Below are 23,374 nucleotides of genomic sequence, written 5' to 3'. Positions count from 1 at the left end.
AGATTTTGTCTCCTGTTACAGGTTGAATGTGTCGCCTCCAAATTCGTGTGTTGAAGTTCTAACCCCTGGTGTCTCAGAATGGGACGTTTGGAAATAGGGTCATTGCAAACGTAATTAGTTAAGATGAGGTCATACTAGAGTGAGCTCCTAATCTGCTATGATTTATATCCTTATAAAAAGGGGAAATTTGGATGCAGACACACATACACACAGAATCCCAAGTGAACATGAAGGCAGAGACTGAGGTGATGCATCTATAATCCGAGAGACTCCAAAGATTACCAGAAAAGCATCAGATGTTGAAGGCCTGGAACTGGTTCTCCCCCAGAGCTCCCTCCCAGAAGGAGCCACCCTGCCGACATCTTGATTTCAGACTTCCGGCCTCCAGAACTGTGAGGGAGTAAGTTTCTGTGGTTTCAGCCACCCCGTGTGTGGTACTTCGTTCTGGCAGCCCTGGCAAAAAAAAATCACACCTCCTATGGGAGACTTTAGAATAAATTTCATAAAAATTTGGCAAGGAGTTTAAGGAGTCAGTGAATAGTAATTGAATTCAAGCATATTTTTTTCCTCTTTGTCAAATGTCTAATGGGGCCATCTGTCTTTACTAAGTTTTCAAATAAATTTCTCATCACCTCTGGGCATGTGAGTCAGCACCGAGAGGGGTGGGCAGTGGGGAAGCTTGTTACAGGTTGATCTGTGTTCGTAGACTGGGTGGGGACCACCTCTCTGTTATGGTGCACACAGCGCTGCTAAATTTTGCTCTCATGCATGTTACCCTTACCATGAATACTGTTACTTGGGAGAAATACTTCTGGATGAGTCAAAATCTGATCTCCATGCAGTTACAATCATTAATAGTGTTCCCAGAATCTTTCCATCTAGGGTTGCTGGATAGAATAGTTACTTGACACAAATAATTTTTCTAAGTACTGTTACCCTCACATTGTAAAATACTTATGTCAAGTATAAGTATACTTTTCTAAGTATGGGTATTTCTAGGTATAAGTATGCAAATATTGCATGGGGCATACTTATGTTAAAAAATGTTTGTTGTTTGTTTGAAAGTAAAATTTAACTGGGAATCACGTGTTTTGATTTACTAATGCTGACAACCCTATTTACATGGCTTTCAAAACTGCAGTCTTGCAGGCAGGCAATGACAAAACCATGAGTCACTGGAGATAGACTAATCAGAGGGTGGGTCATCCGAAAATGGTTTTGTAGAGAGAAGAGGAAACCCAGAAGCTGCTCAGAGGTATGGCTTGTCAGGAGAAGACAAGAGGCACAGATGGAGGGTGGGATTCCTTCTCTGAAGTCTTTGCTCCTCATCCCAATTTTAGAGGGACCAGAATTGGGAGCAGCAGCTAAGAAATGGGGGAAAGGGGCCAGGAATAAGATGGCGGTAAATCTAGAATGAGCACTGAGTGAATTACTGGTGAAGACTGATGTTACTGACGTGACCTGAAGTAGTTATCATCTGAAAATTGAAGAATTAGCATCTTGATGATGTAGCTGCAAAACTAATTAACAAGATTGTTATTAATAACAGCCCGCCTTTGTATCTTTACCCTGCTTTCTTTCTAGCACGTCCCAGTACATATTTTTATATACTCTAGTGTGTGTATATATATATATATATATATATGTATATATATATATATATACACATATATAGTCCATGTACTGCATTTTGTTTATTGGTTTCTTGTCTGTCTCCTGCTGTTCACAGCTATATTCCCAATGCCTAGAGGGTTACCTGGAACTTAGTGGTCACTCGATAAATACTAGTTGAATGAATGAGTAAATGGATAGCTTTCTGTAAGTAACCTAAGGCATTATAGACCACTGTCTAGTTAGTCATTTTGAAAGAAAGCTTTCCATATGAAAGTCTGAGAAATTTCTACCGTTGTGAATTAACTTGGGCTAGGACGGGCCGACAGTGGTGGTGGGAGGAGTTTAGAAAGGGAAAGATCCATTTTTCAAACATTTCTAGCATTCCGTTCTAAGTTATTGAGTGAGTCACGCTTTAGGACATTGTACAGTCTAAAGAACTTCTCAAAGTCTCTCCAGTTTCTTGTTAACTGGTAGTGAAGTTAACCTTCTTAATAGTGAATTCACCAGCTGTTTGCACGTTCCTCCAGTTTGATTGATGACGGGGAACAGAGACACATGGGAATTAAGCTTCATTTCCTGGATCTTACCCTATTCTTTTCTTATCTAAACCAGTTGCAATTTTTTTTTTCCTTTCCACGGCATAAAAAAAATTGATCATGCCTGACCTAAAATAAAAATAAGTTGAAGCACATATTTATCATTGAGAAAGACACTGTGAGCTAGTCACACATAAAAGGTCTTTCATGTGCTTCAAATAACAAATATATGAAGATAAACTCTAATAATTTTTTGTTCTTTGGCAGCAGCATTAAAATTCAGATTAAACCTCTGATTGTTAATGTGTTCTAGAATCTTGTAAATAGGATTTTTTTTAATCACCTTAGAAAAATCTGCATTTGAGTAGGTAAAACAATGTAGGTTTGGAAACTAAATAGGCTGATTTGCAGTTGCACAACTCCTTGGACCCTAACCACCCAAATCTTCATGATTCCAGTTCTTAGAAGCCCAGGACTCTGGGAGAAGAAAAAGTTTTTGAACAGGAGTTGGTCCTTTCAGTGGGACACTTGAGAGATTGTATGCTGACCGATTACGTTTGGGAACAGCATTTCTTCATGGGCAGCCTGTGTCCCCTCTCTTCGATGTCCACTTGCCTTATCTTTTTAGCAGCATGATTAGAAGTGGTTGCTGCAATTCTGTGGAAAAATCCACCAGGAGGTTATCATATTTAATGTTTCCGGAAACTTCCTTTTGAAGGTGATAACAGTATTTCTTAATCACCGTGCCGTTGGGCAAGCACAGGTGTGTTGCATACCGTTAAATCACTCTATCCTTAGGACATAATGTTGTTCTTTGGAAGTATTTGGCTCTCCTCCCCCCTCCTTCCCCCCCCCCCCCGTTTTTATGCCAAAGAAGGCATATTTCCCAACTTACTCTCCACACCCAGCCAAGTATTCTTTCAGAAATCCTGAGTGATTTTTTTTTTTTAACTCATTCCATCCCGGTTGCATCTCCAGACTCACAATGCGTGTTTCTTATTCTGTTCAGGTTGCGCGTATTGACTGAGAATCTCCTCTGTAGTGAGCATCATAGCAGGTTCCAGAGGTAGAAGCGTATTAACGAAGCAGCAGTCCTCAAGGTGTTTACAAGCCACCGGGGGAAAAGACCTATAGAGAGGCCACATTCTGCTCTTTCCTTCCGTTAGAGTTTGCCTTGCATCAAGTCAGAGAGAACCATGGTGTAACAGTTCAGTCCTAGCAATAAAAAGAGTGGGTTGCCATTGTATTTCAGTCAATTTTGGTTACATTCAAAGTATGAGCCTTGAGAGGCAAGCGATGGAGAAACGAAGGACTTCTTGATGGGAATCAGTTAAGAAACATTTCATAATAGCAGCTTCCTTTTTATTTTCTGCAGGATAAACCCCAAATCTTTGGTCTGCCATCAGAACCTGCTACAACTTTAGCCTCAACTCACTTTTCTAACTTCCCACGTGAGCGCTACACTTTAGCTAAATTATTCCACTTCTTATGTCCTGAAAACACTGTACAATGTAGGGCCTGCCACAATACTTAGCTAGCAGCAGCAATTCGTAGATATTTTGAGAACGAATAATGAGTGAATGAATGAAGAATGAATGTATGTATTTCCTCTTCCATGTTATTTTTTAACACGATTTTTCACAGCATTCTGCACCAAGAATATTCCAATTGCAAGTTCCTGAGAGAGAGGGAATCTGATTGGTGTTACCTGAGTCAGCTGTCTCTCCTTTGTCCAGACATCTGTGTCCAAGAAATCAGGCCGTGTGGCCAGTTGCTCACTCAGCAGGGATTCTGAGCACACTCTCTGGGAAGTGTGTCATGAGTGTGACCTGCCACACCTCTGAATAGCCTAAGGAGCAGAGTTCATGAGATTGTCAAGGATCACGGATCTGGAAGGGGCAGGGGGGAACAAGGAGTTTGCTGATTTTTCTTTACCCTTAAAGTTGGACAGATGTTGAAAGAGTGGCTAGAATTAGAGAAGGTTACAAAGGAAGTGGTATTTTCAGGGGAAAGCCAGGTTTCCATTAGGGCAAGTAGGAGCAGTAGGGAGTGTTTGAGCACGATTAAAGATAAGGAGAAAGAGGGGCCGGCCCTGTGGCCGAGTGGGTAAATTCCTGCGCTCTACTTTGGCGGCCCGGAGTTTCGCCTGTTCGGATCCTGGGAGCGGACAAGATGGCACTGCTCATCAAGCCACGCTGAGGCCATGTCCCACATGCCACAACTGAAAGGACCCATAACTAAAACATACAACTTTATACTGGGGGGATTTGGGGAGAAAAAGCAGGAAAATAAAAAAGATTGGCAACAGTTGTTAGCTCAGGTGCCAATCTTTAAAAAAAAGATAAGGAGAAAGAATTTCTATTCATAAGAAAACATAATCATTTTATTTTATGCTTTAGTGACGAGTATTGATATCCTTAATTTTCTCGTGGTCTCGTTATGATTAGATATGCATTTGCTATTGAATACACATGACCAAGTCTGCATGTGTAACGCTGCTCTTATTTTAAACAATGCATCCAATTCCAAACAGTAATATTAAATGTAAGGAAAGCAACCCACTTTTAGGGTGGGATTTACCCATGATTGTTGAATGATTCCGTGAAAAGTGAGTGAGTGAATGACTGAGTTAGTGAAAACGGGTAAGTGGGAAGTCAGTGTATTGGCAAAACTGTCAGCTTTATATAATTTACTCCAGTGAGAAATATTTGCTACTCTCTATCAGTTTGCTACCAGAACTTGTTTTCAAAATTAACCCAGAATAGTTGTCCCAAGTTAGATCGAGACATTTGCAAAAGCTTTTTAGGCTAATGTATGATTGTGTATTATAGGAGAACCATTGATTAGCCAGACCTAATAAGAATGTGGAAACTTCTCCCCTTTTAAACTTCCTGTGATGTACCCTTGCTGTCAAGACCTGTATAAGGGGATTTGATTAGAAATCAAAGGGAAACCTGTTATCCTTGTTTTTCTTTCTGAATGAAAAGCAAAAGGTAAATATCACGGTTGAATGGAAAAGTAAATTGGATTTTAAATTTTTGTGTGTGTTTTCCCAGTTTGAGGTGGTCAGACTTCATTCAGCTGTACAGCTGTAATTGACAAGACCCCTGAAAATGTGGCATATCCACTTGAGAGTTGACCCTTTTAATGTAGCTCTTAGCTGAATGCTTTTTACATTATTGGGTGATGACTTTGTTGTATAACATTCAGTCTCTTTATAACCTAACATTATATATATATGTATATAAATGTATTTGTATTTATTTATAATTTAAATGATTACTTTCTTTGGTCCTAAAGCATCCTAGAGTGTATATTCATTTAGAAGACATAATGTTATGGTTAACATTTTATTTAGTAGAGGATTTTAAAATAGGTAAATGTGAAGTGAATTTCTAACCAACCAATCTTGTTTTCCAATTGACTTGAACTTTTAGTGGGATGTATTCCCAGAAAAAGAAAATCTCCGGTAAACTTGGTACCTGGGAGAAGTCTTCAAGGATTTGGTTATCTCCTCATGTTATGGGTCAGATTGCTCCCTGCCCCCAAATTCGTATGTTGAAGTCCTAACTCTCAGGACCTCAAAGGTGACCTCATTTGGAAACTAGAGTTGTTACAGATGTAATTAGTTAAGATGAGATCATACTGGAGTAGGGTGAGCCTGTAACCCAGTATGACTGGTATCCTTATAGAAAGGGGAAATCTGGGGAAACAGCCATGCATAGAAGGAAGACCATGAAAGAGACACAAGGAGAAGACGGCTTTCTACATGTCAGACAGACAGGCCCAGAACAGACCCTTCCCTCATAGCCCTCAAAGGGGACCAACCCTGCCGACATCTTGACTTTGGACTTCTGGTCTCCAGAACTGGGAGACAATAAATTTCTGTTGCTTAAGCCACGAGTTTCTGATACTTTGTTGTGGCCGCCCTAGCAAACTAATACAGCTGGCTATGTAATCACACAGCAGTGGTGGCCATACAGGGTGCCATGCTTTCGCCATTCCTAGAAGCTGACTTTCATTTTGGGAATTCCAATTCCATACCCCAGTTCCTGGTACTTTCCTTCTTCTCTTGAACATCAGACATTCATAACGTCTAATGCGACTGAGCTGTGATGTAATAATTTTACAGGAGGCCTAGAGTATAGTCTGAAATTTCCTGCATAGAAATGAATCCATTCTCTGTTTCGTGAAATTCCTAAAAAAGACACAGCTTGGGAGTACGTGGATGAAGCACAGACCTAGTAGAGAGGCTGGATTCTTGCTTGGGCTGTTTGCTCACTTAACTTATCTGGGTCTCAGTCTTGTTATTTAAAAAACAGAAGATCATCTCTTTTTGTGCTTTTTGTGAATGTAAATCCAAAAATCTGTATTACATGAGACAAGTAAGTGTACATGAAGTAATAACACTTAATTGCTTTTTTCTACTTTCAGAGTATCCAAATAAAAACGTTGTTGGTTAAAAAAATTGTGAAGTACAGAGCATCTTATAATGAAAAGCACAGTCTCCTGCCTCAGCCATCTCCACCCTCCTTAACTCCCAGCTCACTTCTCAGAGGAAACCACTTTTGACAGTTTCCATATTTAGCTCTTTTAGTGGTTACCACCCTAACTTTAATAATATGCTTATGCTACGTTTCCTTGATGATCAACTCTAGACGTTATCTCTTCACTCCCCATCACTTACTAGTTTTCAAGCGAAGAGTCGCTGAATCAGCAGAGGTTCCCGATAGCCTGTAGGTCAACGGGCCTCTTTAGGAGTCTCACTCTCTGTGGATCTAATTTGAGAAAAGAGCTTTAGCTTCAGTCAAAGGGAAACCAAGGATTAGCTGATTTCCACGGGGCATAACACAAGATGAGAGGGAGTTTGGTTTAATTACTCAGCTCAAATTGGGCCTGAGTTGTTATGTTTTTACTCTTTTATACTTTTCTGTCTGTGTGTATTTATTTTAAATGAAATAAAATCAAACAAAAACTGAACCTAAAGTGGAGTATGTTACTTTTATAAGAAGGAAAAATATCTGCCCTGCTAGCTCATAACTTAAAAAACAAATTAAGAGATGCTGAACAGGTAAGATGCTTTGTTCTTTGATCTTAAGTACTAACCAAACTGCCATGAGAGGAGTGGCAGTTGATGTTTATTTGTGCAGTAGCTTGATTTGGTTTTGCAGCTTGCCCCTTCCAGAACATTGCAATTGGCTATTCAAAGAATAAGACACAAGAAGGAAAAGAGTTGAAGAAACCATTGCTGTTTCTTAGAAACACAGCATTTCTGCAATTCAGATTTTTCTGGGAATGTTGTTAAGTAAATGACTTTGACTTATAATTTAGAAAATCTCTTTGTCATCCATAATGGCAATCGAATGTATTTTACAAAGTTTTTAATGTTGACCACTTCTCAAATAATCGGACACATATCCACTGCTCATTTCTAGCTCTTGATCATGTTGGATGCCTCACCGAAATGGACACAGGAAACGCTGATGTTAATGGAGTTTCAGATTTAACTATTATATATATCATAGCCATAGATAAATATTAAAGGCATAGCTTAAAAGGAGATATTATAGGATGTGTCTGAAAATGGGACAAATTTGGGGTGCAAAGAAATGTAAAAGAGGTTGTGTTTTCAGCACTTTTTGCTACTTAGCAGACCTCTTTCTAGAAATTCTCTCTTGCCGTGTTGACTTCTTAACAGCACTCTTCCCTTGTTCTCCCGTTCTGCACAGATCTTTTTTCACTGGATCATCGTCCCCATCATCCACCGTATGTCTCTAATAGGCTTCAGTAAGCTTTCATCTATAATCTACTTCCTTTCTACTTTCACAGTTTCAACTGTCACTTATTTGCAGACAACTCTCAGATCCCTTTCTCTAGCTGTTGTGTCTGTCCTGAACTTCAGGCTTGCCCACTGGACATTCCTGTATGAATGGCCCAGAAATTTCTCAAATTTGACATGCCTCAAACCCAAACTCTCCTGCTCAAACTTCCCTCCTCTCATCGCCCCTAAATTGAGTAACTTACCCAAGCTAGGAAACCAAGGCTCGTCCCTGCCCATCTCTCAGACTTCTGGTCATGCTGCCCACACAGCTTGCAAATCCTCGTGCTTCTCTCACTGCCCACTGCTCTTGTCCTTGTCAGGTCTTATCATCCTGTTTCTAGACTGCAGCAATGTCTTCATAGTTGGGCTGTCAGTCATCATATTCCCTACTCCTCCATTTTTCAATTTTATTTTTGGCCAGAGCTATTTTACTTAGTAGAAGTTGTGATCATATCATTTGCCTGCTCAGAACTTCTTGGTTAGATCCCTAGTGACTATCAGAATACAACCAAAACTTCATTGCCTGACATTTGCCACTTTTTCATCCAGTTGTCCCACCAGACTTTACTCAATTTAATATCTCCAGGGCCCCACGTGGGGCCTGGCACATGGTAGAGGCCTGATGAATAAGTAAATAATGAGTAAAGAAATGATTGAGTGAATAAATGAATGAATGGCTCAACAGGTATTGAACCTGCCAAAATCTGCATGTCTCACACTGCCAGGAAAGCTATTTCCCTCCTTCTAGCATGGGTGAAATCCTATTCAAAATATCATTTTTCTGAAGTTTTTCATGATTATCCCAGTCTCAATCAATTTCCTCCCAATTTGTGATTCTGGGACATTTTATTCACGCCGTAGTCATAGCAGTTAATGTATGTCATGGTTATTTATATGTGCGTTGGTCGTTCTTAGAGAATGGGGCCCTTTATGGCAATGAAGCTTAGTGTCTAACTCAAAGCCTGGCATCAGTAGGAAATCAGTCCACGTTTGAATTCCCACAATCACTAATTTCCTTCAAAGTTTCATTATATTTCTCCTGAAGTGTTACAATAGCTTCCTAAGTGTTTTCCCCACCTCCGTTCTCTCATCCTAAAGCTTACTCTTCACAGCCCTGCTAGATTAATCCTTATGTCCTACAAATGAAACGTTTGCAAAAATGCTAAACATAGATGAAATTAGGGGTCAGGACTCCTGACTGAGAGGTCATTGCCTTCTTCAAAGCATCTGAAGTTTTCCCTTTATTATGACTGATCGTTTTAGAGTTTTAGGCAGCCTAGGTTGAAAAAGAAATAGAATGTCATTTTGTGGGGTAGGGGAGATCTTTCGATCAATTTTAGCAACCTAACCATTTCACAGTATTCACACTTTGAGAATAAATACAGAGCCAGGGAAAGAAATGTGCCGGGAACAGAAAGGAGACATATCTAAGCCCAAAGTGAAGTTAGTAACTCTGTAATTTCCCTGCTAACAGGAGTCTTGGAAACCACCTGAGTTGTATGAGATAACGACAATTATTGCAGTTTGACTAACTTATGTTTATGTATACATAACATCTGGATGTGGCTGAAGCAAATGATCAGACATGGTTAACAGAGCTGTAGTTTGCAAAACAGCTCTATAAGTTTTAGACTGGAGAAAAGGAGAAAGTTCAGAGAAGTATCAGTGTAACTAAATTGCTGCTGCTGCTGCAGACGCCACTGTTAATTGGAATTGCTTATGACTTCACTTACTTTCTATAGTGCTTTGGGGAATACTGTTGCCTTTGTATTGTCTAAATCTGTCCCGGCCACCAGTGACTGGACAACCTAGGGCATTTTCATAGGTGGCCTGTTACCTAAGAATAGCGTCTAGTTTTCTGTATGAGAAGCAGACTTTTCTCCTGCGATTTAACCTTTTGTTCAAAGCGTGCACCACTTGGGTAGGAAAAATGTGGTCCTCATAATGTTTGCCTGTCACCTGTGGCTTGCAAAGTACTTAATGCATATTAACTCATTAATCCTCTTCATGAACCCTATGAGGAAGGTAGATGTCAAGTCATGTTTCCTTCCTTCCAAGGGCTGTAAATTTGAACCACAGATTGGCACAGGCTGTTTGGGCAATCTGTGGCAAATCCTGGGAAGTGACCCTCCATTTTGAAGTGTCTGAAACCAACATCTAGCAGCTGATTATTTTTTTGTTTTCTGTAACTGCAAGATGACACTCACCTCTATGGCCACTAATCAAAAGTCCTCATTGGGTCAGTCTAGCAGGGGACAGTGGCTGAAAAATAAAACTTTGAGAGCAATAGCAACTGCTTAGTTGGGTGGAGAATGGATACTTGCAATCTAAGACCATGAAGCGTGATCTTGGGGTTTTTCCAAATTCGACGTTTGTCATTTTTTTGTCTCCTGTTTATCCATTGGGTAAAGCTTTGCTTAACCAACTGCTTTCTCCTAATCCCCTCAAAAACATTTATGAATAAAACCAGGGAAGGTGCTCTTTCAAGGGACCCAGTCTCTGGCTTCTAGAAATTTCTGTCCTTCCTCAATGTAAATCTGAATGGTAGAAATGTATCCTGCTTGAAGATTGGTACTGGATGCTTATAGGTGAAACTGGGATATTATTCCTACTTTTAGGTAAGAGTCTCATTCCTGCTCCTTAGATCTATAGATAAGGGTGATTCCTGAGGATTTGTCCCCTTATGGGGCCTGACTTTAATTGACATGCTTCTCAAATAACCATATTGCCATCGTATTATTTTCCTAATGAAGTATGCAGAACCCAAGGGCATACAGACTGCTTATTCATCCATGTGTGCATTTATTCATTGAGCAAGTACTTATTTGTTTTTTAAATAACTTTATTATTGTTATTTTTTTAAAGATTGGCCCCTGAGCTAACAACTGTTGCCAATCTTCTTTTTTTTTTTTCTGCTTTTTCTCCCCAAATCCCACCAGTACACAGTTGCATATTATTTTTAGTTGTGGGTCCTTCTAGTTGTGGCATGTGGGATGCCACCTCAGCATGGCCCTATGAGCAGTGTGATGACCGCACCCAGGATCCGAACTGGCGAAACAGCGCAAACTTAACCGCTTGGCCACGCCCGGCCCCAAGCAAGTATTTTATTATCCACCATGTGACAATGATGTGCTAAGCTCCTGGGGGTACTGAAATGACCAGGCTTATGAGGGAAGAGGGAGTGGGCCATTTCATCCTAGGTCTCATATTCTTAAAAGCCCTCAAATTGAGAACTCTTGACATTGTCCCCAAAGGAAGTTTTATTTTGATTGTAAATAAGGGTCATTTGTGACATATAAGCATTTTAGAATATGCAAGAATTTTAGTAATGCTGCTTTGGCATTTCTTAATTTGTTAGCATATTGGAAGTTTCAAAAGTGGCAGTGACCCAGGCCCCTTACCACCTCTGAGAATTTTTAGAAATGGCTCAGACGTTTGCTTGCCCTGTGTTTCATTACCTCACGGGAGATCAGGCATCCTCCTTTCAGGAAAGAAAGAAGGTGGAATGCTGGGTTAAAAGAGCATCTCCTGGGAGCAGCCACGTAATACAAATGTTAGAGAGGGGCCAGACACAGCCTCGAGGGGATAGACCTGAAAAGGGTTGGGACATCCTAACGCTCTACCGTTTATGGCACAGTGAGGCTAGAGTGACAGTTTTCTAATCCAGTATGCTCTGCTCTTTCCTCTGTAGAAGGGGACTTTCAACAAAAGATATTGTGCCTTACCTTGTTGCATGGCCCCCTGCATCCGGCCTTGGGACATAAGCTGACTTCAGTTTATTTCCCTTCCTTCCTTCTTTCCTTCCTCTCTCATTCTCTCTCTATCTCTCTCTCTTTCTTTTTTAATTGACTACATCCTGGTTTATACTTAATTGTTAGTGGCTTCTTGTCAAACTACTCCATTTGTTCCTACCAACAATAGAGGTTGACCCACATCAAAAGCACAAAGTTTGGTTTTAATCAGAACAATATTTGTGTTGTGAGCTTTGATCTTGACTCTCCTGCCGGGGGCCAGTGCAGGACCTCACCACAACAGTCAACTTAAGGAAGGCCTCGTGTTCTCCTTTCTGGATCTGGGATGGTCATGATGCGGTTAGCCTGCTGCAGAACGAGTATTACTTGGATTAAAAGCCTGCAACCGGGTTTTCTCAGTAAATCCCAGCTCTATGAGGAAGAGATGGAGGAAAAAAACCCATACAAATAAGCAACTCCTTTCTCCCCTCTAAACACACAGAAGACAAACTAGGCCAGAGTGACATTTACCGGCTTCATCCTGTTCTTATTGTTCTATATCTTTGGGTTTTAGGCAAGTGCAATGTGACAAAAGTTTAACTCTGTATTTTCCCTGGAGTTCCAGAATTATCTTTGAGCTGCCTTATGAATAGCACCACTCAATGTGCCAAAGGCTTGTCAAACTCAACGTGCCAAGACTAAATGTACCATCTTTTCCTAGAAACCTACTCTTCCTCTGCAGTTTTCATCATCTGCCATGAGGTTCACAAGCTAGAAACCTTCGAATCATCCTACACTTCCTTCTCATTCACTGCATTCTGTCAATTCTACCACCTACACGTCTGTGAATCCAATTACTGCCTCCCCTCCACCCCATACTCCACTCAACTGCCAGAGAGATCTAAAATGCAGATCTGATTGTGCCATTCTCCTTCTTAAAAAGCTTGAAGACCCCCGGACTCAGAGGATCACACCCACACCCCTAAGCATGCTGTAGCCACAGGGTCCAGCGCTCCCTGGCTCAGCTTACCAGTGCAGCTCTCTTACAGCCCCCTCTGCAGCCACAGAGAGTATCTGACCATGCCTTCATGGAGCGTGCTCGTAGCTCTTTCCATCTTTGTTCCAGTTAGTCACACTGCCTAGAATACTCTTTTACAACTGATCACATCCTGCCCTTTCTTTCAGATTCAGCTCGACTCTCTCCACTTTTATCAAGTCTTCCGAGGCCTCCCATTTAGTTGGTGGCTTCATCCTTTTACCGGGAGTATGGCTCACTAGGAAGAAGGTGGCCTTCAGAGTTAGACCAAACTGACCTCGAGAACCTGTTCCACTCTGAATCTCAGTTGCCTCGTCTGTAACATAGACACGGTGCCAACTTCATAGAATCATTGGGACAATTGAACAAAATAGCACTAAGTTTCCAATAAATATTCGTTTCCTTCCCACGGCAGATTGTGCAGAGATAGCAAAATCGTGAGAGAATATGGCCTTGAATCTAGAACACGTGGCTTTAAACCTGAGCCCCACTGCTCACCGATATCAGTAACCTTGAGCAATTATATATTCTTGAGCAAATTACTCTCCTTTCAGTGTCCTCATTTGGATGATCATAGTCCCCACTTTGTAGGGTGCTTGGAACTATTAAATGAAATAGATGTAAAGTTATCGTGTTTGGCACACAGTAATCACACAGTGGATGTTGGCTGTAATCATTTTTTCCCCACACGCCATACTGTATCATAATTATTTGTGTACGTGGTTCTTCCCCTGTCAATTGAGGAGTCCGGACTGTACTTTGGTTATGCTTGTATCTTCAGCTACTACCGTGAAACACAGCATAAGCATTCAGGAGTTGTTTCTTCAAATGGATAAAGCCAGAAGCATGTCCTCTGGTTTTCCTTCTGTGGTTAACAACACAGTCGGGCCTTCTTCTGGGATACTGCCCCCTTCTCATATCCACGCAATCACCCTTTAAGAGCCATTAAAAATAGGCTTCCTTGAGAGGCTTTCTTCCATCTTACCCCAAGCGCATTCAGATCTCTCCTTTAGATCTCACTTCCTGTTACAAGAAATTATTATTTTGCATGTGTATCCTCTGTGGAAGTGTAGACACGTAAATGACGGGGATGCCTTCTTCCCTGGTCTGAGTGGTGGTGGTACCACCAACAGTGGCATATTTGTGGGCGCTTTTAATGAAAGCTGTTACCTGTCAGGCTGCCTCTTGTGGCAGCATCTTCCTTTCTAGTCCTCTTCCCCTTTCTTCTCTTCCCATTTCCTCCAAGGGCCCCGCCAGCCTTGAATGAATGTTTTTGATCCCTGCTTTAGACTAGAGAACTTCCATTCCTGCTCTGGACCCCAGAGTCTCTCAGTATAAGGCCTGATTTCTCCTCTGTCCTGTCTGAGGCAGGCACACACAGTTTGGGGTATGCCCCACCTGCCTCATTTCAGTTTAGTTGACTCCACTGGTATTAGATGCCAGGATCCATTTATCTATCTCCTTTGTTATACTTTACTGTCCCTAAGCTCATGTCCGTGAGGTAATCCAGAGGGTTCTTGACAGGATAGATTTAGGAGAAAGATAAAACATGTATAACATTATTACCCAACAGAACTCCTGAAAGTAGCATATTTTGGAAGATTTCGGTTAGTGGGGTTAAATTCGGTTATAGAGATGCTTAGAGAGGTTGATTAAAGCTCTGTTTGGGGTTAAGTTTCAAAGAAAAGAAGGCATGGTTTTGTTCTGGTTTTTTGGGTTTTTTTTTTTGGTGAGGAAGATTGGCCCTGAGCTAACATCTTTTGCCAGTCCTCCTCTTTTGGCTGGAGGAAGATTGTTACTGAGCTAACATCCATGCCAATCTTCCTCTATTTTGTATGTGAGACCCCACCACAGCAGGGCTTGATGAGCAGTGTGTAGGTCTGCGCCTGGGATCCGAACCTGCAAACCCCGGGCTGCTGAAGTAGAGCACATGAGCTTAACCACTACACCACTGGGCTGGGCCTTGGTTTTCTTCTGTTTTAGGCATGATTTTCCATTGCTTTCAAGTCAGAACCTTGAGCTGAAAATGATTCTTGACTGGGAAGAAGACAGAAAGCAATTAAGGGCTTCTCCAGTCAAAACTGATTGACTACTAGAAAGAAATATAAGCATACTCCACTTGCATTTATATAATCTTAATTGTATTCACTTTCTTAGCAAAGAAATTTAAACACTGGTGATCTAATGGAACAGAAACTACTTATACATTTTCCCCTAACTCTGTCCTTTTCTTTATTTTTGTACAGAAACAATTTTTTTAGGTGCATTTTCCTGAAGAATAATTGTTTCTTCACTCTTCAGATAACAGAAATACTAGAGACTAAAAGAGAACAGCACCCAGGCTTTCCTTCAGTTCCATAAATTCTGATCTTCTTTTATCTCATTCTCTGGATTCTGAGAGTCCAATTTTTGACTGGGTTCCTGGACCTTTCTCCTTTCCCAAAACCTGTTCACCTCCCTCTGGGACACAGCAGTTTCCTTTATTGGGGATTTTGGGCTGCTGGCTCCATTCTAGTCCTGCCACAAATCCAGTGTCACTGCGGCTGTCAAATCTGCCTGACCTTCCCACACAATGACTTCTCTCCCCCTTCCGTTGAGTGAACAATCTAGAAATAGCTGATCTGCAGTGACTCTTCCTGTTAGAATTCCAAGATCGCTCCTCCATACCTCTGCCTGTCTTTCCCATTCCCCAGCTAAATTTAAATATAGGCAAAGATTGGTACCAGGAATAAACTGCTTAAGAAAATAAGCATGTCCATTTAAATGATAGGATACCTACCATCATTAAAAGTCTGTATTTTAAGAGGTACATCTTACACATGGGATTTATACTCTCCCTTTTAATACTGAAGGCTAAAATTGATTTAAGGTCCAAATTTTCAGTAAGCACTTGAAATCAGGCAAAGAAATGCCCTATTACTAGGCATGGTTCATATCTTGAAGGCAGGGATGGATCCAGGAAGCGAGAAGAGGGAAGTTGAGGAAAGGATCCACACTGACCTGACTTTCTGCAAAGTGAAGGGTGGCTGTTTTCTTGTCTCTTTGTGTCAGTCCCTCCACCAGGATCAATGTTTATTGGGAGGAAAAGCCACCAAGGATTCATAGGAGAAGACATCACAAGAGTGATTACTGTAGTGTCAGATATTGAAAGAGTTATAGACATGAACTGGTAGGAAGAGATGCATTTCATGGTAGAAAAGACAGAGAGGGTACATAGAAATGTTTCCCACAAAATACAGTGGCTGATTATAACCAACTGACCACTGATCGGTGAGAACAACTTTGTGTAGTAGAGAGAGCACTGGGCTACGAGTGCAGACCTGCCTGTGTTCTAGGCTCTGCCCAATAGCAAATTTGCTATGTGAGTTTGGATAAATTACATAATAATAATAACATGATATATTAGGAATATGGTGAGCCTTCTGTTAGGCATTTTATATGTGCTGGTTATCTGTTGCCATGTTAACAAACCATCCAAAGCTTAGTAACTTAAAAAATATGTATTACTCTTTCTTACAATCCTGGGGGTTGATGTGCTTAGCTGAGCAGTTCTTTCTTTGCGTCACTCCATACAGTTGCAGTCCAACTGTAAAGCATCTGAAGGCTTTAATCACATGTCTGCAATCTGGGCTGAGATGGCTAGACCAGCTGAGGATTCTTCGAGCAGCTCTCTCTATGCAGCCTCTCCATGTGGCTAGCTTGGGCTTCCTCACAACATGGTAGGCTGAGATAGTCAGACTTCTTTTGTGGCTGCTGGCATCCCCTAGAGGGAGCACTCCAAGATACAGGAAGTAGAAGCTGCCAGTCTCTTAGGTCTTGTCAACTTTAAAATAAAATAGCCAGTTATTTTACCAACAAAATGAGTTTATTTGAGAATAGCAAAAAAAAAAAAAAAAAAAAAAACCCACTAAATGCAATTCAGGACATGCAAACTATGGCAAACCACAGGCAAGTCCAAAGTCCAAAAAAGAGTAAAGAAGCAGTGCTTGCTTTTATAAAGTGAAAGGGAAGGGCTGTTCCAAATGAAAGTTCATTGGAGGAGAGTAAGAGTTCAGGGTGGCGACAGCTCCTTATTGGCTGAGCTGTGCCATTTTCCATTGGCTGGGCTTGTTGCTGGCCAAGAAGAAAATCTTCCTTCCTCCTCTGGAGTAGCAAAGTAGTAGGCAACTTCCTGTTGGAGATGCAAGGTGTGTCTCTTCCTGTTTGGGATAATTGATGACAAGTAACAGGGCATGAAAGCTCCCTCGACAGGTCTTCCCAACTCCAATTTTAGTTAAGGTTTCCTCTATTAATTTTCACAGTCTAGGCCCAGAAACTGGCATGTGGTTTATAGGTCAAAGCAGTTCCAGAGCTCCCCTCCCCCTTCTTCTGGGCAAGAGAAATTGACCCCAACTCTCAACGGGAGGAATGTCAAAGAATGTGGGGCCATCTTTACTTCACTGCATTATTTAATGCTCCTGTTAAAGGTCCGACTGATGTCCTCTTCTCCTGAAATCTGTTGAAAAAAGAGCTATAAGGAACTATTGTTAAATGATGATCAAAATATCAGCTGTGGTATTCTTGTGAAAACTATGTCAAAAGCCACAACTTGTTCCAGCTGAAATGAGGGCTTTCCACCTCTTTTTCCCTGAATTGAAAGCAGGGGGGCCTAGGGGTCTAAACTGGCAGACCCACCAAGTCATATGTTTTGTACAGATCTAAGAAAGTAGAGGCTCACAATAGATTCACCAACTTCCCAGGGTCACAAGCTGATGAGGAGTAGAGCCGTGCTCTCTGGGCATCATCCTCTCTCCTTCAGCATCTCTGAAATGGAACAAATATATGTGTGGCAAACCTTACTACCCTCCCCAACACACACTACTCCCTAAACCTCTCCCCTACTTGTTTTTCTCCATCTTTTTTAGTACCATTGTACGTAGTCTCTGTGTGTTTGTTTATGTATGTGTTGTCAGCCCCCTCTCGCTATAATGTGATCAAATATAAACATGTTGTAGGAATATAGAAGAGGTACAAATATAGCTAATGTTATTTGCACACAAGCTATACCACCGTGTACGGGATAGTACTCAGTGAGTACCTCTTCCTTTGGAATAGCCCCGTGATAAAGTTGAGGATGTGAGCGGCCGTGCTCCTGGCTTTAGGGTACCAGCACATGGCCAAGGGGCTCATGATTGGCGCTGTTTTCCTGGAACTTGAGCGGCTTGAGGACACTGTGTTCCATGGGAAACTGTGGTGGGATCATGTACAGGTGGGGTCGTCTTGGTCTCAGGTTAATTGTTCCTGGCTTTGCTGCTGTTGTCTGTGGCGAGTTGTCACAGGTAGGAACAACTGCCTTTCTTTCCAGCACAGCGCTTAGAACATTGAAATGATTGTGTGGCTGTTGGGCAGATCACAAACCAATTGAATGCAGTTGCAGTTAAATAATCCAGGCCCCAGAAAGGTGTCACTGCCTGGCTGGGTTGCGGCCGTCTTCCTGAGTGACCCCTGCACGACTTTTGGGGGGAGTAGAGAAGTAGCATCTCTCTTCTCATCAGAGGCATTGTTTACAATTTATCAAGATTGAGAGAGGTTAGTGTTGGAAAGTGCAGAAAGATATAAATTGCAATTACTACTATATTAATTATAACGCCCCTGTGCTCGTGAAACCACAAAGCCTGATAAAAGCCTAGTAACAGAAGAGACTTTTTATTTTTATTGCTTTTTCTCCCCAAATCCCCCCAGTACGTAGTTGTGTATTCTAGTTGTGGATCCTTCTGGCTGTTCTATGTGGGATGCTGCCTCAGCGTGGCCTGATGAGCGGTGCCATGTCCGCGGCCAGCATCCCAACCGGCGAAACCCTGGGCCGCCGAAGCAGAGTGCACGAACTTAACCACTCGGCCATGGGGCCAGCCCCAGAAGAGACTTTTTATTGAGGCATCTTGTAAGGGTTTTATGTGTTTCATCACACTGAAGGCTCAGAGTAACCCTCTGAGTATCTGTTATCCCTCTTTCACAGATGAGAAGGCTGAGGCACAGAGATGCTAAGTGATTTGCCCAAGATCACACAGTAATAAATGTCAGAGCCCAGATTTGAACCAAGATAGTCTAGCTGTAGAGCCTATGTTCTAAACAACTGTAGCACTAGGTCCTTCTCCTGCCTTTTTAGTTTTTACTGTGGTCAGCATTTTCAAGGTCTAAAGAGTGTGTAAGCAAGCCAATTAATACATTCAACATGCAAGCTGTTTGTATTGGTAAAATATGTAAGCATGGTGCGTGTACGAACAATTTATAGACATCATGTACAGTTATAAAGTACATTGGAGTGGGAAGGGATTTTAGAAGCAGTTTATTCCAGCTTCCCATCCAGTGCAGGGGTCCCCAGAGAATCATCATCCGCCTTTGCTTGAACTTTAAGGTCAGGTGAACAAAAATACTAATGGCCAGCAAAAGAACTGATGCTAATAATTGCCGTAACTATGGAAACAAACTGGCATACAAAGGACAAAACAGGTTCTTGAAAGAGAATTAAAAACGCATACACAAGGAAATGACTACGGTTGGGAACTCAGGTAAATTAATAAAGGCTGGATAATGGACAGTGGGGGATGAGAGATAAGCACTAAATTTCTGATCGTCTATGAAATGTCATCAAATAATTTTTTTGTTTGCATATTTGTTTTGATTAGATAAATAAGATTTTTTTTGCGTTGGTGAAAAAACTCTTGATAACCATTCATATACTTAAAAATAGCATGCCTGTCTTCTCAGTGGATGTAGGATATAAAACATAGTCTACATAGGAAAAAAAATAGCGGAAAAGAAAAAGCAAGGTAGCAGAAGAACACCAAGAGTAAACCCCAAGGTGTATACATTATGGCAAATGCATAGGCTTAAGTTCTTCTATTAAAATGTAAAATATTTCAAAGTGGATTAAAAAGCAATATTCAGTAATTTACATTCATTACCCAATGAATAAAAATCATCTAGTCAATTATCACATTGTACAGTATTTTATTAGTTAATATCTTCTCTAATGACCTTGAAGGCAGACTTTGTGTCTTATTCACTTTGGTATTCCCAGTATACAGTTGGTATGTGGTTGGTGCTCAAATATGTGTTAAATGATTTAATAGTAAAAAGATAAGTGGATAACAAGATGAGGAAAATAGTGTTTAATCAAAAAGTATTATACATGAGAGAATGGCTGGTTTCGCATTGATGAATGGTATAATCAATGGTGAAGACAGAATAGATTCGAAACTTTATGTGCCAAAAAGCATCGCTATAAAATATGTGGAGCAAAAACTGTTAGAAATACAAAGATAAATTGGTGGTAAGATTATGGGTTTTTTAATCAGTCATACCTGGATTTGAATCGTGACTCTGCTGTTTGTTAGCTTGGGTCAATTATTTATGCTTTCTGAGCCTCTTTTTCATCATCTGCAAAAATGGGAATAACCTCCTTGTTGTGAGGATGAAGTGAGGGAATGTAGGTAAAATACTGGCCCACAGTTCTCAGTACTCAGCCTTCCTTCCTCACCAGGTCCTTTAACTTTGGAAAAAGGAAAGAAAGAAGGAGGGAAGGAAGAAGGGAGGGAGGGAGGGGAGAGGGAGCCCTCTTTTCAGTGGTCGATAAATATCCTGGGGCGAGCACCATGTCCTTATTTTCACAGTCTGCCTGCTTAGAGAGATCTCTATACAGAGATCTGACTATAGCAGCTTTAAAAATTAGGGTTTTATTTTCTTACATAAGGTCCAGACATAGGTGGTCCAGGGGTGGCTCCACGAAGTTATCAAGGACTCAAGCTCCTTCTCTGCTTTAGTTTATCAACATTAACACTTTCCTTCCGTGCTCAAGGTCCCAGAATGGCTGCTGACGTTCTAGCCGTTATATCCACGATCCAAGTCAGAGGAGGAAGGACAACATTAAAAGACACTTCTCCCACCCAAGTTGTCTCTCTTTAAAAGCTCTCCTGGAAGCCTCCCCCACAAATTCTGCTTATAGCTCATCCCATCCACCACTCCCTCTAAGGAAGGCAGGGAAATGTGTTTTTTTTAAGGTGGGTACTTGGTGACCCCGAATAAAATAGAAGTTCTGATGTTAGCGAATAAAGGGAGAACTGATGCTGGGGAGGCAACAAACTGTCTGTCAAAGGATTGATGGTTTTCTTAGATGGGAACTTCATGCTTCACATATGAAACTCTACACGTATGTATTTATTGGGCTGCCTCCAGGTGGGTTTATTCCAACTGGGCAGGGCCTGGGGTGAAGTTCAGAGGTGACCATGGTGCTTGCTTTTGTGGGTTCTACCTGATATATATTCTCTGAGAGATTGACTTTAGAGGTCACAGGGCAATTAAGGGGGGCTGGGGGTTATTGAAGGGTATTTGTTAATTTATTTGACTGTGTGAAACATATGTAAACAAGTCAACAGGTACAAAAGAAGTACAAGTGAGGAGTAAGTTTTCCTCCCACCCTTGGCTCCCAGGCATTGAGCCGCTTTCCAGGAAGCAACCATGATTGCTAACCACTATTAGGATTTTGTATAGATTTCTGGATATTGTCTGTCCATTTACATACACATAAGAGTATGCATTCTGGGTTGTTTATTTATTTTTTTTTAAATGAGAGCATACCAAACACACTGTCCTTCACATTGATTCTTTCACCTAATATTTCTTGGATGTCTTTCCAGATTATACTTATGTAGCTTTTTGACAGCTGCCTAGTATGTCACTGCCTGGATGTATCATTATTTATTCTCTCAATGAATCTGTGTATACCATGATTTGTTTAACCACACCTTAAATAGGACCTGAGGTAATTTCAAACATTTTGTTGTCGCAATCAAGACTGTAAGGAATAGTCTTAGAAATATGCTACTTTACTTATGTGTAAAAGTATTCCAAGAGTTAGAATTTATCCTGAGTAAAAGATATGTGTACTTACGGTTTTGAGATTACTTCCAGATTACTCTCTGTAAGTGTTGTGCTCGTCTGTACACCACTAGAGAAGTACTGAGAATGTATGCGTCTTCGTACATTCCTTGCCTCTTACCTTGTGTTGCCAACTTTTGTGATCTTTGATCATCTAATTGCTGAAAATAAAATAACCCCAGCATTGTAGCTTTGATTTACATTTCACTTATTTTGAGTGAGATTGAGTGTCATATTGTAGATTTAAGAGCCTTATATTATCTTTTCCTGTTTGTATTCTTTGTCCATTTTTTTGTAGGGGGGGATTGGTGAACTCCTGTAGCTGTTCTTTATAGCTTAAGGAAATTAGCCTCTTAATAGTTGCAAATATCTTTCCCATTTGTCTTTTGACTTTGTCTAATGCCATTTTTTTAATGCAGGAATTTTAAAAAATGTTTGTATAGCCAAATTGGTTAATATTTTTTAAAATGGCAGTCAGGTTTTATGTTGTATGTAGAAAGGCCTACCTCACTTTAAGATTATTTTAAAAGGTCACTTGTCTTCTAATATCTTATGGTTCTGTTATCCATATCTCGATCCATCTGTAATCTGTTTTATTTTGTTGAAGGTGCATAGTTTAAAAATGGCCTGTAAATTTTATGTACTAAAAACACGTTGGACTATTAATACCATGCTTTTTGGTGTCTAAAGCAAATACAGGGAGACCAGGCAACTAGTTCCAGGTATCAGCCAGGAGGTTGTCAAAAAGGAGTGTGTCAGCTCTATTTCTTCAGAGGGTAGGGCAAAGAGAAGCATAACTACGAGAAACAAGAGAGCCCATTTCAGCTCCTCTAGGAAGAAAGAAAATTTTAACAGTTAGAGAGCCCAGGAGCGGAATTGGCTCCTTATTGCAGTTTTTTTATGGCTTAGTAAGCGAACCATTTTTCTGAGTATTCCAGGAAGCCTCCATTCCTTCGTTCTGCAGTTCTGTGTCTGTTTTTTAAGAAGAGCTTCACATTTCACTATGGGCGTCATTACCAAGCAGTTCTTGGAAAATAAGCACATATGGTAACGGGATATGTCGGACTCATAATGTCTAAATATCAAAAGAAATTTCGTGGGAATCATGTCCTTTGCGTTAGAGTTAGACATTTCTGAGATAATTCAGTGTAGTGGTAAGAGACTGGGCTTCCGAGTCCGAGGGGCTGGTTCACTCTCTGAAGTGGGCCTCTGAGCCTCAGTTTCCCCATCTATGCAATGGGGATATTAACACTATCTACTAGCAGGGATCGTTATCAGGCACTCTTGAAAGTTTAAGTGCTCATAAATATTAGCTAGTTTTATTATTATCCTCTTTAGGTAAATTTCCATTGCCTAGTATTTTTTTCTTCTAGCAAGCATTTATGGAGCACCGACTATATGCTAAATACTGTTACTGAATTCTGGGGCATAAACAAGATTAACAGGGAACCTGTTCCCAAAGACCACAGCCTTAGGTTGTACAGAGATATGGGGACAAAATACTAATAAAATCCACTCTTAGATCAATAAAGCCAAAAGCACTATACAAACTCTGGATTCTGATCTAAACAAGAGAATGAATGGCACATATGGCAAAGTAATTTATGTTGGCAACGAGCCTATGAATGTGTAGTAGCTGGATTGGAAAATCAAGGGGAAGCTTTCCTCTCACCCCCCCAAACCCAAACAATCCCCTTCTTTCATGCAGGTAACGAGAGAT

The 23,374-nt window shown here is 40.9% G+C and overlaps 1 protein-coding gene and 1 long non-coding RNA gene across 2 annotated transcripts in view; both read left to right on the top strand.

The window, feature by feature from the left end:
- The window catches only part of SNTB1 (syntrophin beta 1), a 226,486-nt gene that overhangs the window by 16,097 nt on the left and 187,015 nt on the right, over positions 1-23,374 (top strand). The window lies entirely within an intron of this gene.
- The window catches only part of LOC139039924 (uncharacterized), a 53,214-nt gene that overhangs the window by 14,974 nt on the left and 14,866 nt on the right, over positions 1-23,374 (top strand). The window lies entirely within an intron of this gene.

The sequence above is a fragment of the Equus asinus genome, chromosome 12, assembly GCF_041296235.1.
Source record: "Equus asinus isolate D_3611 breed Donkey chromosome 12, EquAss-T2T_v2, whole genome shotgun sequence".
Taxonomy (NCBI): Eukaryota; Metazoa; Chordata; class Mammalia; order Perissodactyla; family Equidae; genus Equus; species Equus asinus.
The sequence above is the reverse complement of the archived record's forward strand: the minus strand, read 5'-3'. Positions and strand labels throughout refer to the sequence as shown.